Raw genomic sequence first — 18,137 nt, forward strand, 5'->3', positions numbered from 1 at the left:
ACAGGAGATGGCACAGCCTGGAAAGTGCCTGCACCCCTTCTGCTGGCAGCAGATCTGCTGTGCCCTGCCTAAGTCCTGCAGCAAGATCTCCTACTTGGACACATCAAACACAACACTGGTTGCGTGCTTATGAAAAAGGGCTGCAGGCTCACGGTACAGAAAGGTAAGAACACTGCCCCAGTCTGCACACGTCAGTCTGAAAATTTTCAGGCTTACTGGATGAAAGGCGTTTTTAAGTATCTTCCCTCTGAAGAGACTAGCAGTAAAGACACTGTCAGAGCACTCGAGCTATCTACTCTCCAGCTCCCCAAAGTCCACAGGGAGCACTGCACTGCCTTTGGTCATCTTTGGATCAAGCCACAGATGCCAAGGGAAGCCATCCCAAGAGTAACATTGCTTGTGCTGGTGCAGACTGCCCATGTCCCAGAAGAAAAAAATTAAGGAGAAGTACAGAGAATTATCCGAAGGGAAAATAATTCTGAATTTACACTTGGGCAAAGCACAAAGCTTTGTCTTTATTACCTCCTCCCTAGGCGGATTTTTTCTTTCCTCTTTCACATTCACCCTTGTATTCTCTGTTTGTTTTCTGGGGGCGCAGGCAGGTTTTGCCTCTTGCGGTAGATATTACTCAGAGGACAATAAACAGGTGATTTTCTCCTTCAGGTGCCTGAAACTTTCCTTAATGTTTCATTACAAGCACATACAGCCGGCTCACAGCACACACAGCACAACTTGAAAAGAACTGCAGGTCGAAGTATCTCACAGCAGAATATTACTGTGGATTTAGTGCTAATTCCAGCTTTATTCCCTTCCTAATTCCCGTATCATATAGCCTTATCTACACAGATAAAGCCCCTTGAAGTGCACTTGCTTTGATGCATGGATAGAAGACTTCTGTCAAAGAAAAAAAATTTTAAGATTTGCTTAGAAAACAATCGCCGCTATATTTAGCCCCCTTTCCCCTCCAAACTCCCCTGACAGGTTTCAGTGCAAACAAGTGAAGGCTCCCCTTGGCTGACTGCAAAAGTTACAGAGCAGACAAGCCCGGACTCTACCCAGGGTGATGAATTTCAACTTCTTGCAGTATTTCAAGCACAGCCACAGTCTCTAAAAGCTAACACCGCCATTACCAGCCCAGTACTTGCACACCACGTAGCTAATTCCTTGACCACCTTCAGAGTATCAGTGTCCCTGAAGGGCATACTATTGATCCATAGGTAGATTATGTTAGTTGCTTGGCTTTGGGAAATACACACTTTCTCTCTGGCATTCTTGCAGAAAATGGCTGCGTTTAATGCACACTCTGCCTAGGTTTTCAGGAGCTCTTCAAGCCAAATCATAATGGTGCAAGGCATACATCTTTTGATGTCAAATCCTGTATGACTTTACAGCTGGCAACAAAGAAAATTTACATTTATAGTAGACAGCAACTTTCAGCCACGAGGATTTCAAAGCACTTTATAAACTATCATTCAAACCAAATAACGCTGAATGAAGACATTTCTGGGTTGAAATATAGAAAATATTGAACAGAACTACTCAGCAGCTCAGGGTAAAAGGTGAAGAATACCCCATCCAGTTGAACGCGTGCAATGCAATTTTAGTTAGGCAGGATGCAATTACAGAAGCTGGAGTCTGGCCAAGCCACCAAGGTTAACTACGTTTTCAAAAAGTATCATGGGATTTTTGTAATGACCGCAAGTTAATGATGTTGTGTCTGAAAGTCAGCACCTCTCCCATTACAGTGGCCTTTACAATCATTTATTAGCAACAGCCCAATACTAGATCCAATGAGAGAATCCCAAATCACCATTCCCACCATCTCAGAAATTAATTTCCCTTAGAAAAATGGGTTTGGAAGGGATCAAGTGAGTCACTATGTCCAAGACTTGAGAATCACAAGATCATACGCATAATTGCATCTCTGATACTGAGTCCAGAAAGTCTGATATACCTTCTTCCAGATGGACTTCAAAGTTATGAACACTGTAAACTTAGTACCTTTCACAAAAGGGTGCTTCCCAGATCTGTGATAAATTCTACTTAGAAGCATCCTTCAATAATTTAATGTTATAATACATATTATGAACTTTGTCGTGCCTTACAACACATGTAATTCTTGGACTATGCAAAAGAATGATCTAAGACTAAATACACAATCACCACATCAGACTCCTATGGACTATTGTAGTTATACAGATCACTTAAGTAATAAAGGGACTCTGGAAACCTTTTCTTTATTAATCCATCACATCAGTGATACTACTAATAATTATAATTAATAAGAACATATCCATGTACAACACAAGGGAAAAAAATCTCTTGTAAGGCAAGTGGGACTACCAGAGAACGTGCACGGCTTGCAGGCTTTAACACATCCACTGAAAGAACAACTACTGTATGTTCTTTGCATCAATTTTCCTACCATCAGATAATATATATTGGGGTACAAATCTTCATCTGAAAAAAAGTACAACAAATAAATCACATATGATTTTTACTTTATGTGCCAAGCATGCCTTTGGATTTATCTTGGCCAAGCCACTTCTCTTAAATGGACCTCTAGACTGTTCACTCAGACAAGCAGTGACCTGTTTTCACTTGTTTGCTAGAAAAACCATTATAGATAAAATGCAGAATTTAATTATAAATTATACTTAGAAAAAGAAGAATGGAAAAAACAGAAATCCCAAAGGCCTTTCTAATCTTTCACTCAGATCTTGAGTATTGCTCACACAGACCACACCATCAGGTATTACTTGCTGGCACACGTATATATAACATGCTTGGCTACCAGATTTAAAAACTGCATATGTCAGTAAGCTTTAGAAACCAAGGGTATGATGTACCAAAATCAACAAAGGTTTTAATGTTCATCTCTGTGCTTTGACCCTCACACACCAGATTATAACAGCTTAGCATCTACAGAACGGCATTTGCGCTGTTCATTGTCTCACATCCCTTTGTTGAGTGTTGATCTGATAGGTAAATGAGATATTACAACTGACCTTTTAGAAAGTTCTGTATTGTGCTTTTCTTCTGCAGGATATTAGATAAAGAAATCACACTAGCTCATGGTAACCTGGCCTCCAAAAAAGACTAGGACTCTAAAACACATAAAGGCAAAATAAATCAGGCTCGGAGAAGCTGGGGCAATTTCTTAGGTAGAATAAATCAGAGAACTCCTCTGCCAGCCACAAAGACCTCAACTGCCACCAATGAACTGAGCACCTTGCCTGTAGGATCTATCTTGTGTCAATTCATTAAATTCTAAGCAAACTGTACAATAGCTTCACTGTTACTTTTAACACTTAGCACATTATATCGTCATTTGCCAGCAGTTACTTTTTCCTGGTGCCAACATTAAACTTGCAGCCATAATGAGAACTTAATGGGACTGAGATTCACTTCAAGTTTGCCAGAAATTTCAGGTTTTGACACATTTTAAGGTCATTGCTAAATGGTTCTTTGAGCTCTCACTTGTTTAATTGTTTACAGGTGAAATGGTAAATCTGATCTTTGCTCATATGGTGGCTGGAAATGAGCATACATTTGTGAATATCTATCAAGAATTTTTCATCTGGGAGTTCATTTCCTGTAGATAAAAAAGCTATCTTCTTGTGCTAATACTCTGATCTTTATTTGATTAAAAGGATTCATTCAAATTTATTTCCCTGTGCTATTGCATAATATCATGGCGCCCTGTCTGTTCTGGGAGATCTCTTCAGCGGTCACTTCTTGGGCCTCTTGTGAGTCCCCCGCCCCAAAAGCACCAGTGTGGGCACATGGCTGATTTCAGTCATCGTCTTGAAGTGCATGCAGATGTTTAAGTATGCAGGCAGCACAGCCAAGTGATATTCAAAGGTCTCTTCTGTTATCTGAACCTAGAATCTAAAACCTGATGTTAATATTAATCAAAAACGGTTCATGAATGTAAGATCCTGCTGAAAAGTGAGGGATGTGCATATTCTCTTAGTTTGGACGAAACCTTTGATGACTGAAATATTTTTCGGTTAGACGGGACCAAAACAGAAACAAAACGAGATCGAACAAAATGTAGTTGTTAGGACTGCCTTTCCTCCCAGCAAGGAGGGTTTTACAGCTGTGCATTTGGAGAAGGGGAAAAAAAAACAACCCAACCCTGCAACATTTATGTACCTTGGTATGAGTGCAATAACTCAGCAATAACCCAGCACATAAAAAAGGAACACACAAAAGGCTTCAGGTGAAACTCTCTGCTGTGCAGATTGCTTGTCTGCTTTGCTGGTTCACCCTCCAGCTCTCTGCAAAGGCAGTTTTAGGCCTGGGAGATGGATCACGCTCAGGCTTCACCCGTTAAAAGCAGCACTGACAGCTGTCTTCAGACATTTGGCGCCCTATGCTCAAACCCAAACTTGAACCCAGCAACCAAAGGCAGTGTAGGCACAGCTAATGTACCTGACGGATGGATAGATGGATAGACGGATGAATGAAAAATGAATGCATAAGAAACTAAATTTGTCTGAAAATTTAACATGTTTCCTCAGTAAAAAATGCCCCTTTTAAGAACAAGTCTTTCAATGCAAAAGTTTTGGCTTTAAATGAAAACTTACAGATATTTTTCCCATTCAAGAACTCAAGTTTACTCTCCTACACAGGTGACTAACTATACATTTTTATGGTGTTGTCAGGCTCACGGTAAATAACCGATGTTTCCAGGGTTTCTTCTTAATGACAACACTCCTTGCCATCCCCAGCCATTACCACACATTTATTCTATTGCTATGCTAAGAGTAAGGCATAATCAGCAACTCAGCTGGCTTTTTTCTTACATCTGAACTATCTGGGATCCAATTCTGTGCTACGTATTTTCTTCGTGTGGCAGTGCCAGTAGGACTCAGACTTGTGTCTTTCTACATTCAGTGAAGATGAAACATTAAAAGATAATTACAAAATTGTAACTGGAGCAAGGCAGAAGAATAAAAGTTTTTAGATTCATTCAAAATCTAAGACTGCCTGTCTGAGAATTCACTTTCATTAAGAGTTGCAAATTTGAAACAAGATGTTTTGTGATTGAGCCACTGGAAATTAATTTTTTTTTTTAAATAGAAACAATAACAGAAGCCAAAATCTAGGTGTAACTTCATATCTGGAAAACGTTCCTTTTTACCTCTTCTAAGCAACAGCCTCATATTTGTTGGAACCTTGCTTAGCTGAACTTTCTAGAAACTGCAGCTCTTTCTGCTTCTGATTGTATTGGAAACATTTTTATTTTTTTTGGCAGCATGAGTTTTAAACTTTGTCCCAGACAAGGCACTTTTGTCACTGCACCTCCTTTCAGACACATGGATGGAATTGATGTGGCCCTTCTCTTCACAACTCTGAACAGCCATTTGAAGACATTAAGCATTCACCGTATATTCCTGTGTGTAAAGTGAGAGCAGTGTGCCAAAATGTCAACAGATCTTCCATATACATAAAGACCATGCAAAAAAGAACTGTCCATCTTTAAACATCAACTTTGGGGAAAGAGTAATATTCCAGAAAATTCCACTAATCCCAGAGACCTCTAACTTCCCCAGCAAGAAAAAGAAACGTCCTGCCTGAATCCACCACTGCTCAGACCTTCTTGGAGCTCCTGCTGCCTTGCATCATACAACAAGGATATTCCACCACGCACCATTCCTTCTAGAAGTCTACCTTACTTGGGATTTCATAGTTTTCCATGCAGTCTTACAGCCTAGCTCTCTAATGTTTTAAACACAAACAAGACTTTCTGTCAGTGAGAGCACGCTCAGAACACTGTTTTGACCAGTCGTCCCATTCCCGGAGATGTTACTTATATCTTCTTCAGCACCACAAAGCTTTTCCCCAGCTCCTGCCACAGGATTGAATCCCTGGCACCTTCCTGGTCCTCTGGTGTCCATACCGTTCTCTTTTCCACCCCCATAGAGTGCATTGCTTTGGTCCCATCACACCAGACCTAAGAAGTCCCTAATCCTCACAATACCTCTCTGGAACAATATTTTTCAGACGTGACTCACACTTGAAAAGAAACACAAAATCAGCAGTGTGGGTAAGAGTGACGTTACTACATCAACTGTGTTTACAGGTTTCCGCGTACCCCGCAGCCTTCCTGTAACAACAGTTTCCACTCCTGCTTTACAAATGCGGACTCTCTGGGTCTTCTTTTTTCAGCCAGAAGGAGCCGAATGCAGTATGGATATTATCATAATAAATAATACAGCTGCTGCCTAATATAGTCATCCGGAGCAGTAGACAAGCACGGACCTTTTCTAGGTGCCCCCACAGAGCACTTCTTCTCTCACCCTGAACAGGGATTTATATGCCAATGCAAGAGACAGATCAGACACCACAGTTTTAATGGGAGTTTAACAGTCTGATGCATTATTTGATTTCCAAATGCCGTCAGCGCCAGCCCATCATTAGACATCAAGGCAATAATGTGACCCCAGGGAATGCTTCCCCCTAGGCCGTAGTAATCACTATTGGCCCTTAAATTTCACGCCAAAGCGTTAGTTCATTCAACATTTTGCTCTTTTTGTTACAGCCTAAAGAAAAGGACAGAGGGTAATTTCATACGCAAATGTACAAGAGATTTGGTGTTCATCTAGTGTGAAGAAGGTAATTTAAAAGCCCTTTTATTTAAAAAGTCTAAATATAAGAAACCTTGGCCTTCATTTATTTGGATTCACAATCAGGTCTGGAGACCAATAATAGTTCAGCTCGCAAACCATAAAGAGATGTAAGCCCCACTAATTTCATGCTCCTTTAATCTGCTTTCATCAACTGTGTGGATTTTGTAAAAGCACTCAAAAATTAAATGTTACCATTTAGTAAAAGCATTGACTGATTTCTAAAGGGTTATCTTGCAGCACCGCTGAAAACATTAGTGACACAGCAAACAATCCAGTGCTACGAGCTTCCCAGTGCTACGTGATCTTTATTCCAGCAGTATAAATATTACTGTAGGAAAGTTACTACATTCTCTTATTAAAGGGAGAGGGAAAAAAAAAAGCTTGACCTGAATGTTGAACGACTTCCGACAAGCTTATAAATAAATGGTTTCTCACAGTCTCCAAGAGAAACCAGTTTGGATGTGCTCAAATACCGCGTTAATTAACACGGATTGTGTTTACACAAATAGGAAAAAACCCCAAGACAATAGTGAACAAGGCCATTGATTTCAATGTGACAAGCGACGCAAAGCAATTGGAGGCCGCTAAGCAAGAGCGTGAGCAATATTGCTTTTACCAGCTTTGTAACAGATTCTTCAACATGTATTTTCTTGATTTCTATGATCATTGTTATCGTGAAGAACTGCATTAAGAGTGCTGTTGCATCAAATTAACTTACAATTGCCATAACCTCTCATGAAGATTTTAGGATAATATTTACTGTCAATATTATACCAAGAGATGAATTCTGAGGAAAAAAAAAACAAAACAAATAGCGTAGCACAAACGAACATGCTGTGTACAGCAGGTCCCGGTGCTCTGCGGTACCGTTACAAAAATTACTGGAGAACAGCCCTGATGCCATCCAGCTCATCAACTACCATCAGTGTCTTGACTCGAAAAACCAGCATCACGTCCATCATTCTATCCCCACTCCGCAGAACGCTGGGAAAGCTTCTGTGAGCAACAGCCACAGTGCCTGTCACAGCACAGACCACTTCTCACATTATCCTGCAGGAAGCATCTGTGACAAAATTAAGACACCCCCATGTGTGACCCTACTCCTAACCTGCATTCATTCCCTCCTGGGAGACTACTGACACAGGAGAACAACTTGCCACCAGCCAAAGCGCTAAATGGACACCAACAAATTTGCTATGCTGTCTGGGCACAAAATCTCCCCTCAAAGCCACCAGGAAAGTTCCAGTGATGTCTGGAAGTTGACAGACGTCTGGCTGTGATGCTGCTGAGAGAAAAGCAACCAAATCTGAGGATTTCTGGGATGATGTATTTTTACCATCATGAGAAATGGAAACGTATTTATACTGATATTGGAGTGCTGTGCTAGGCTCCAGTTAGCCACATGCAGGGAATCCTAGTCATTGAATCTACTGACCATGGATAAGGAGAAATGGAGAAATTACAGCAGACTGCAGCCTGTTTGACCTAAGACACAGGCTTAGAAGGGATGTGATGGCTACCATGGGATGTTGTGGGCGTGGAGAGAAAGGTGATGTGTCAGGAAAAGGAAAGAACGAGCCATTTGGTCTCTGCCATCTCTGTCTGTAGCTACTAGGCTGGCTCTCATTGCAGGAGATCTGGAGGGTGACCTTGGCCACTCTCCTTCCTGATAGAAGATCCACACCTAGGAATTCCCATGAGATTCAAATTTGCTGTTGCAATTTTTACATTAAATTTTCACCCCTGTGGAAAAATTCACAGCGTTTCCGTAAGGTTTTAAAACCTGCTATAGAATCTTCTAGAGTGGGAAAGCCAGAAAACATGGGAGAGAAGGAAACGTGCGTGGAAATATTATTGCTTGCTGAAATCAATGCACATTGGCTTTGATAATATTACATGGTATTTGGCACATCCCCTTCCCTCCCCCTGACGGGGGCCAGTGAGATTCTGACACTGTGAACTCAGCTGAAACCCTGTAGTGGCTATTGTATGAATTCTTTAATAATGAGATCCAGGCAGGGAATGGAAGGCATTTAATAATTTTAACTCAAAGACTGCTGCTAAAATTAGTAGTATGTTCATTTTGATTACTTCGGTGTTCAGAACAGGCGGGCTCCAGTGATTTTATCGCAGTCCCAGTATGGCTGAAACTCACTAGAAAGAAGAATCACCCATTTCCCAGCTGCTTTGAGAATCAATTGGTAAAGCCCTTTATAAACAGAAAGCAGGGGAGGTGAGTGAAAGTACTACATGTATTTGTTCAAAGTACAAAACGTGCAAGTCAGATCTAACGAAATATTACATGACGACTGGGTTGGAACTATGCAAGGTCAACCTTTTCTATACTATCTAGAGATGCCTTGTTCATAACCTCGGGCTACTAACAGCACTGTGATGCCTGCAACAAAGTACTATGTGCATATCAGTACTTGATGAACTGAATGAATAAATCCCAAAGCAAGATGTTCCTTGTGATCTCTGTTAAAAGTCTGCAACCCTTTAAAACAAGAGCCTTAACATCATAATCTCCGTGGCATCTAAATCATCATGAGAAATGAGTTCATTTTCCATGCACTGTGTTCTGCCAAGCACAGTTATTTTTCCAAATACTGATTATGTAACTGTTCAACAGGAAAGGCAAGACTGGAGCTAACCCTGTGCATGCTCAGCACTCAGCTCAGCCTGATGAGATGCCTTCTGCTAATTGGAGCAAGTTCCTGTTCACGTTCCACCCTCCTCTGGCTCTTCATCTTCTTTGTGCTCTCCCAGTCTAAGCACCAGCAGAGGCCGTGAATAATAAGCAGCTCCTCAGCTACCCGGGGGCAGCGCGGGAACAACTGCCTTGTACTGGGAACCTGCTGTTTATTTCCCAAAACACATTTGTGTCATGAGTACTTTATCAAGGTTCAGACTCAAAGAAAGAGAACAGGATATCTAAGTTCAGGGTCTGATCCGCATTGGAAAGATTTCTGTCGAGCTGGACGTTTGGACTGAATCCCCGAGCCTGCCCTTCCACGGCTACTTGTCTCCATTTTACTTAGGCCTTTCTGTGTTTCCACTCTTTGTAGTCACCTCAGATGACTGTAAGCTGGGCAAACGCTGGATAAAACACGTTAATATCCAGTACTGCTAAGAGGGACGAGAAAGCAAAGCAGCATGGCTGCAGAGCAAAGGTTCAGCCAACAAGGACAATAATTCCAGACCGACAAGGGAGGACCCGGGAGACTGGCTTAAAAACATTATCAAAAATAACAAATCCAAGGCCCACCATTTTCCACCTCAGTTCCACACTGCATTTCCAGTTTGCTTTCTGCTGCTGAAGGGCAAGAGAATCACCTCAAAACCGATCAAAGAAAGCTCAGATCTCCAATAAATCGCAGGCAGACTTGTGTATAAAATCAAAATACCACAGAGCCCATGATGAAACCACAAAACTTGGCAGCAAGTGCCACCCCTTGCTACGCACAGTTTGGAAAGAAGCCATCTTCCCAAAGCATTTATTTACAGCTCTCTTGACAATATATACGTACGCCTGAACCCATTAAGCAGATATCAGCATTCCCAATGCTTTTAATGATCTCCGGAGCGGGCCTCTGGAGACAGACAGTCTCTGAGCCATGGAAGTAAAAAAACAGCGGTGCTGAGATGGAGATTTTCCTCAGACCCCAGAGGCAAGATGTGTGGCAGCTCCCTAAAGGCTTGATTTCTCTGACACGGACCCAAAACTGAGCCTATACTCAGACTAGACCCGTCACACTGAAAGAAAGCTCCGATTCTGGCATAAATCAAGAGGAGACAGTACGAGGCCTACGGGGAGCAAAGAAAAGATGGAATCAGGAAACCACAATTCATCATTTATCTTCTTGGTATCCTGCTAACAACGGAAACTTCCAAACTAATGGTTATTTGAATGCAGTCTTACACACAATGTATCATCACTGAACAGAATATTAAAACACCAAATAAAGAGTTCTAAGATTAACGGGATGTTTACAAATAATTATTAGGAGGTGATTGCCTAATTTTGGACTTTGGCTTGGTGTATTTACCTACTTATATTCAAATACATCCACACTTTGCAATATTTACATATAACTAGTTTGGGGCTTCACACTGCAGTGATATAGAAGTGCTAATGTACTATTTATGCAGACACAGTACATACTCTACTACGCTGCAAATGCAATTCACCAAGCTGTTTCGTTCCTCCTTTTGCAGTTGAGTGATTATTTTGAATTTCCTTTTTGTATTTTGCTTAATAAACTTTAAAGCATTATATTCAACAGATAATACAAAGCTTGGTACTTTAAACAACCCCCCGTAATTTCTGAAAGGGAAAGAAGGTCTTTCCAGTCCTTCCTATCTGTTATCAGGTTTATCACTTGGCCTAAATATGAGGTACTATGAGAATTACCCCTGTACTATGAGAATTACCATGTTGAACACCCATAAAATGCCACACTTAATATACAAACTGCATTATTTTCTGTCCAATGTTGGTTGTGAACAGTTTCAAGGAAAACACAAACCAATACTGATCAAAATGATTTATGGGCTGATGCTTTACCAACTGAAGGCTGGAACGTGCCCTCCGTGGGCCTAAGAGAGACACTGGTGATGGGGGAGGTTATTGCTGTGCTTTGAGGATGGCCCACGGCTCGGTCGTGCCAGCCACTGTACAGATAGGGATGTCCTAGCTATTGCAGTTCTATTGCATTTCCCTGCCTAATACAGATATGCAGCAGTTCTTACAGGACACGGTAAGTTGACTTTAACCTGCATCAGCATGTATTTCCCTGCTCATCTCATCCCACGGGTAACTCCCAATGCATGACAACGGAGCATTGTTTCCACACGGACCTCCTGGTGACAGCAGTGAGAAGGTCAAACCTTTCTCCGTGCCATCATATGGGAGACCAACATAGGACAAACTATGCCTTCTGCCCACCCCGGATCACAGTTTCATGCAGAGGAGAGGGCTATGCTTCCTCTGGGCAGGTAGGTCCAGCATGGCAGAGAGGGGCCAGGCCTCCAAGCCATCTTCCCATGCAGCTGCCAGCAAAGATGAACCATTAGGTGCTTATAAGCACTTCTGCGTTGTCTCTACAGTCCACATATATCAACAGGCAGACAGACTTTGAAGGCATATAAAAATTCAGAGGAAGAGCCTAATCTGGGTGCTCTGGACATCCTCTGGCCCACCCTGTCCCACCTGCTGTTGTGTGTAAGGGTAACTGCAAAGGCTGAGCTTCTCCAGCAAGCACCTATGTCCAAAGGCAAGTGGACAATGCAAGTGCCTCCCTTTCTCCAGCTGTAAGTGAAGGAAGTAGGGATTGCAATGGATCATCACAAGTAATTGCATCAAAAATGCTGTCAAAGTCAAGGCAGGTAAGGGGCTGTGATTCTGCATGCATTTTGGCAAACGATGCACTGTCCCTTCAAAAAGCAAATAAAAATTCTGATGCTATGCATATGCGAAAACATATATACATACTACCTACCAGCACTTATAATGGTCACAGACAGGTAGTAGCTCTTACTACACAATTTTGATCAAGGAAGAGCATTAATAAACACTAACACTTTATACCCCACTGTAGGAAATGCTTAGGAACCAAATTATCGATACAAAGAACAGTGCTACCGAAAGCACCAATCTGGGGCAGGGTTATGAATGTTTTCTTACACACATCCTGCGATTTCCATTTTCTCTATTCTTGCATAAATCTCTTTCCTCCATTAGCTCATTTAATCAGGGTCAGATTTATGAGGGGTGAACTGGCTGTCTCAAAGCTCCTTCTATGATCTCAGGAAAACTGTTATACTTATCTGTATCTCAATTGGTTATTTGTAAAAATGTAATTAACTGTACTCTTCTTGTAGAGAAACTTAACTTCATCACAAGAAGATGTACACTCTGACTGCTAACACTGTAATATTCTTCTTCAAGCCATAATAATGCTGACATTTTACTAGTGTTTCGCTCTTCCCCTCTCAGAATTGTTAGAGCTAAAAACCAATGCTTCATACCATGTACTGAAATGCCAAGGAAAAGAGTATGATATAAATATACAGATATGAAACAGCATCTAAAAATGATGATTTTGATCTTTTGAAAGACAAATCACTAATCTCTGGCTCTAATGAGATATGGGATGATAAAGGTCATGCTGAGCAAAGGACTAAGCTGACGGATCAGTCCAAAAGTTTCAAAACTGATATTGCTGCTCTTGTCCCATTGGAGGGAGAAAAAAGAAGCAGCAATCCTTTGTACTCAGCAGCCTGTTACAGGCACATTAAAAAGAGCCATTAACTGTCCTTAATGCAAGGACAATTCTAAACTCACCCAAGGATGTGCAGACTGGAGTGTGGCTCTGTGGTATTTTAAATACCACAAAATCGTTCCATTTATTATTTCAAAACACGCTTTCAGCCTGAAGCCAGTAAAAGCTCTTTCACCTCTGCACATCTTTATAAATATTATTAACATGATACAGTAGAAGTTGCCAGGTGACGGTGAAAAGACCTTTGGTCAACAGTATGTTGAATGAGCTGCTGGCATGAAACAAGAAACTCAGAGGAACAGTGTGGTTCAGTTTGAGAATGGCTAGTTTAGGACTGAAATGAGAACCTGAGCAGTGCCATAATCCTTGATTTACACCTTTTGTCCTCAACATCCCTAGTATTTTGCTACCACTCCCACTGCGTTGCCAACTGGTGTTTGGCACCGGAGAGCTCTGCCAAGTGTGGATCTCAGTTTCACTGGCTAACATTTCTTCAGTATTTTCTTTGTCCAGGTGAGCTGGGTGCCATCTTATAAAACCCAACCCACAGTGCTTTCTTCTACAATAAGAGCAATAAAGCTCTGTGACCTCTCACACTGACTGTAGATGGTACAGAATTGCTGGACTTTACTCGCTTCCTTTTTCGACAGTCTCCCGTCAACTGGCTTGTCCATCACTTTTAACATCTTTGACGAACACTGATGTCCTAATGCTGACTAAGCAAACGTCTAAGAAAACAGCCAAACTCTTTCCTCTGATGAGTCTACTCCTCTGTGTCCCCGATTGCACAGAAGCTGGAAGGCATAACTTAAATTGCCTTACTCTCTACTTTTCTTTCAGAAGCCACTTTTAGCTTATTCTGGGTTAAATTTGCAATTACACTCTTTGGTAGAGATCTGTTTGCAATACACTAATCAGGTTCAGCAGACTGCAAAGATGAAGAATGAGGGAAGCTGCTCTGCAGAGCCAGGAAGGCAGGGCAAGGAAGAAGCAGGGAGGAGAAAATAAGGATATATTTTGGGGGAAGTGATGAAGCAAGCCAGCTTGCTTTGCTGCCCAAGTCAGCTTGTTATTCCACACGAGTTTGAGGAAGATTGATTCATTGCAAAAGGGCTTTGAATGGACACTGCTATTGTTATTTAATTCTAAATAAGTACAGTATCATACAAATTGCATCTAAAGGGAACAAAAAATGTTTTGTCCCTCTCAGCAGTAAAGAAAATACTAAGTAAACAGTGTTAATAATGGAGTCTAGTGGAGCTTTTAGGTCACTGACTCCATTCATAGTAGTATAGAGGGTAAGGTACAATCTAACTTAATTATGGCTTTGTGAAAATTATTTTGAAGCCATTAACTGAGATTTGGCCTACTTAGACTGAAAACTTCTGGGGGCAAAGACTTAGTCTTTTCTGTACCTGTATGCCTTGCAAAACATGGTCCGCATTCTCAATGAGCCTTCCCAGGCTGTGGCATGTGAACCCACCATGCCATGAAGGTGAGCCAGACGGGGCTAGCCATGCGCCAGCAGCTGTTCCTGCTGCCAGAAAACCTCTGAAACTCTCGCTTGGCATTATCCGCTGGCAAGGCAGAACTTGGTCCAAGATTTATGAGGTATAATGGGAAGAATTATTAAACTGTTCAGTTTAATAAGTGGTCTTTCCATGAAATTCCAGTATCTCTGGTGTTAGAGTAGGTAACCATCCTGTCCGTGCAGAGATCAGCGTGAGTCAGGAACCGGGCCAGGAAAAGCTTTTCTCTAGAACTCCTGGGTATATGCATGGTCCCACCCCAAATCAGTCATCCAGAATCTGGGTCAGCATACAAAGGAAAAAAAAAATTAAAAATTGGAAGAGTTACAAAGTTGAGGGAGGGAAGACCTCTTGGGGAATGATCCTAACTATCTTTCAGGCTGAAAGCACTATTCACTGAGAACAAGCACATTCTTTTTTGATTTTCTATTTCTTCCAGGTCAGCTGCCCGCCTAACCTGCCACACACTGCTTACTGTTGTGGCTGTGCTGGGAAACCAATGAGGCTTGCTGGCTCTGTGCAGGCCTTGGGTGCTCAAACCAAAACCAATGCACAAGTGATTTCATGAAGCAAGCTGGGAAAGACCAGGGAGGACCCCTGCCCAACTATGACTGCAACGGGAAAACACAAGAACGTAAGAGCACCTTCAAGATCCTGAAACTGAAAGGGAGTAACGAAACACGTTATTTTAAACCAAGCTGATGTAGAGTCATTCCTGATTTTGAAACGTGCCACGAGGGAAGGTGCAGTGTAGAAATTCCGTGTTCTTAAAGAGCCCCCAACCCCCAGCACTGCGGTGATTACATTGCAATTGCAGGTGAAGGAGTTCCACAGTGTAATTTATAAGTCATCTCCAATCTGTGGAAAGCGCTAGTATATTACAGGTAGAAGTGCCTGGCTTCTTACACAGCAATCATCAAGTGTCAGGAGTATAAATGCTCAGTTCTACCAGTACTCAGCCTCATGCGTAGGCTCAAAACACACGTGCAGAGGATTTGGCCAGGAGCATTATTTTTTAATTAAGAGGGGGAAAAAAAATAATCTTTAGAAAGCACCTTAAACTGACAAGGTGAGGTGTGTGGAATGACAGGCACTGATTGAAAGCCACTGTGGTAATAATTCCAGAAGTAATTAGATCTTTGGACAACAAAGTGATGAAACAGGACAAATGACCTTTTCTCATTCGCACACTACCGACTTATTCTTCTGATTTGTTTCACTCTCCAGGAACAGTATTTCTTTTAAATACTAGCGGGAAAAAAAAATGGCTACAGCACTGAGCTGGGATGCAGAGTATCTGGATTCCGTGCCTGGCTCCACTGCAGATTTCCAATATGACCTTGGGCACACCCATTAATCTCTCACATCTCAGTTCTTTAGCGGTGGAACGGAAGGAGAGCTACTACTTTTTTCCTTGCCCACTTGCCTGTCTTCTCCGCAGAGCCCGTAAGTGGTTTTGGAGCAGAGAGTTTCCTGGCGTAACCGTGTCTATAAACTTAACGGAGGCCACTTAGGTCAAATGTTGTGCTTGAAGCCAAGCATGGGGAGGCCCAAGGCAGCACTTGGCAGCAAGCCCTCGTCCCCATGCTGCCTGTACCTGGGTCTTTGCTCCGGGAGGTGACACCCTGCCTGTCCACAACCCAGGAGTGCAGCCTTTGTGGGGCAGCTCCTGTGACCTCAGAGCCACGCTCAAAACACAGGATTTACCCTCTTTAAAGCAGAGAAAGAAGGCAGGATTTTAGGCATAAGCCACATGATAACTTACATATAAGACACAGCATCAGATAATTGCACATAGGCCATACAAAGCTACTGTGAAAACTTGCCACCCTTGCCATCTAGTCACCACTTTGCTGCACCTGTGAGGGAGCAAATACATAAATATGCACCCAGACACCAACATACACATTCTGCCTGTATATAATATGCAGAAATACCTGTGTGTGCATGCACCCACACACGACCACATGTTGACACAGGGATATGTCAGAATTGGTTTACCATCAGAATAAACATCCAACTTGACACATTTTTTGCAAGACCGCTGTGAATTCAGTATAATTACATTTTTGAGGATGTATTTTGCAAGCGTGCCAGATAATGCCAGAAGCACAGCTTTGAGTTGACTGCATTCTTACTCCCACCAGTGTCCTTGCTATGACAGCTTTGATACAAACAGTGTGCATTAGATCATTAGTACAGAGACAATCCTCTCTCCCTGCCACACTTTTGAAGCTCAGCCTGATGAATGGGTTCTTGCTCCTTTTGCGTTCAGCCAGGCCGATATATCAGAAAGCTGTGCGCAGGGAACTGCACCTGGATTGCCTCCGAACACACTTCTGGGGTGTTCCCCATCAGTAGAAACAAACAAAAGCACACAGCATGCCTACAGTCAATCAAGGTAGAATTTTATAGAAGCATACAGAAGGTAATTTATTGACCAATAAGGCAGCCAATTATGTAGTGTGAGTACACAAACCTCCACCTGCACCCGTAAGACTTCCCAGTGCCCCACACATGTGCTTGCCTCCCTGTGCCTGCACAGTCCCTCTTAAAAAGCAGGATGGTATTTAGCTTTGGGGAATGCCCAGAGTACCAAGTCAGATTTCTCTGCATGAACCAGAAAAGGGGGTGGATTTTTGTCTCCTTGCTTGTTTTATAAATTATAACACACTTGGCAGAATATTTCAAAAGTCAAAGTTTGTAGGAACTCTCCCCATGCGTGAAACAACCTGGAAGAGGTGACAGTGATTACAATCAGAGTTGTCCAGCAATGTGTCTCGATGCTCAGCATCACCCTATTGCTAATCAAGTCACCGTATTGATCACCTCTCCTTGGATGCTCCCCTTTTTCCCTGAGGCCCTTGTGGTCATTTCCATACAGATTATAGCTCGAGCTTTCACAACTCCATCACAGCAAGGCACTGAACTTGATTTGGGATGGCACAAGATAGCCCTGCACTGCTAATACCACAGATACCTACAAATATCTTTTTTGCTTTTCTATAGTTAAATTTGCCCTCCAGAGATCAGATGCCGATTCTATCATTGTTAGAGAAGTACAATAAGGTTTTGATTTTCTCTTTCTGTCAGTCTCTGCAGGACTCCTGCAACTTTTGGATCAGTTTTTAAAAGACGACCAGCCTCGTGAGAGTAAGCGGCTGCATCCAGATGAGATACCCCGACTGGAGCTCCCATGGATGGAAAGGCTGCACTAGAAACTTACAACATTAAGAAGCTTTAGAGGAGAGAGCTGCTGTGAATCCAAACCACAGGAACTGGCTCAATACATTCTTCTGACCATGAAAGAATTTGGAAATCTGAATTTTGGCTATTTTTGCAAAAAGAGAAAAAAGAAGGCCTCCTTACATCTGTATTTATGGACTTTGTTATTTTTCACTTTGTTCAAGATCAAGTTCTGACATAAACTGGCTCTTCTCTGTTAACGTTGCAATTACACACACGTCTCACATCAGCTCCACGTTGACCCTGCTGCTTCTCCTTATCATTTCTTCCTGGCTTGCTCCCGTGCAATCCCTGCTTTGAATACAGCACTGATGATCAGCTACCTGGGAGAATCAGTAACTGGTTTAAAAAGATTTATCCCAACTTTAATTAAAGACTTATTACAGCCACATTTGAAATTCAGTCCTCTTTTTTTTTTTTAAGATAAAAAGCCCACCCTG

The 18,137-nt window shown here is 42.1% G+C and overlaps 1 protein-coding gene across 1 annotated transcript in view; it reads right to left on the reverse strand.

Moving 5' to 3' along the window:
• The window catches only part of TMEFF2 (transmembrane protein with EGF like and two follistatin like domains 2), a gene marked incomplete at both ends in the record, with an annotated part of 128,873 nt that overhangs the window by 79,747 nt on the left and 30,989 nt on the right, over positions 1–18,137 (reverse strand). The gene's annotated exons all lie outside the window — the stretch shown is intronic.

This window comes from Gallinula chloropus (genome assembly GCF_964237585.1).
Source record: "Gallinula chloropus genome assembly, chromosome: 5".
Classification (NCBI taxonomy): domain Eukaryota; kingdom Metazoa; phylum Chordata; class Aves; order Gruiformes; family Rallidae; genus Gallinula; species Gallinula chloropus.